Source organism: Etheostoma spectabile, chromosome 20, assembly GCF_008692095.1.
Source record: "Etheostoma spectabile isolate EspeVRDwgs_2016 chromosome 20, UIUC_Espe_1.0, whole genome shotgun sequence".
In the NCBI taxonomy this organism is placed as follows: Eukaryota; Metazoa; Chordata; class Actinopteri; order Perciformes; family Percidae; genus Etheostoma; species Etheostoma spectabile.
The window spans coordinates 21,999,448-22,000,012 of record NC_045752.1 but is presented as its reverse complement, the minus strand read 5'-3'; positions in this window follow the sequence as shown (position 1 = coordinate 22,000,012).

The window sequence follows — 565 nt, the reverse complement described above, 5'->3', positions numbered from 1 at the left end:
ATCAACTTTAGCAGGGTTGTGTAAACTTATTCAAGCCACTGTAATTCATACTTCCTTTGTAACTGTGTATATTTATCCAACTGAAAAATGCAGAAGGCGCCTGTCTCCACTCTTGGGACATATTCGCAAGACTTACTCTATCTCTATGTCCTCAACGTCCATCTTGAAATGCAAAAAAAAGGTTTATGCGTCTGTGTATGGTGCTCCTTGGACTTGGAACTTGTTGCTACACACAGATCTTGGTCCAGTGGAGCTGGTCTTTAAAGGTTTTCAAAAGTAGGATGAAGGTGTAGCAGAAGGGTACATCAGGTGGTAAATCAAATGCTTTGACAGCTCTTTTGCCCCTGTGTGACCTGGGATACTATCTATCTATCTACATGGATAGATAGAAACAGACAATACAATTTCAAATCACGCCACACACACATACAAATGAGTGAGCACATCAATTAATTACACACACACACTCTCTATATATATATATATATATATATATATGTATACACGCACACGTATGTAATTAATTGATGTTGTGCTCACTCGTTTGTAGTGTGTGAACATTGCA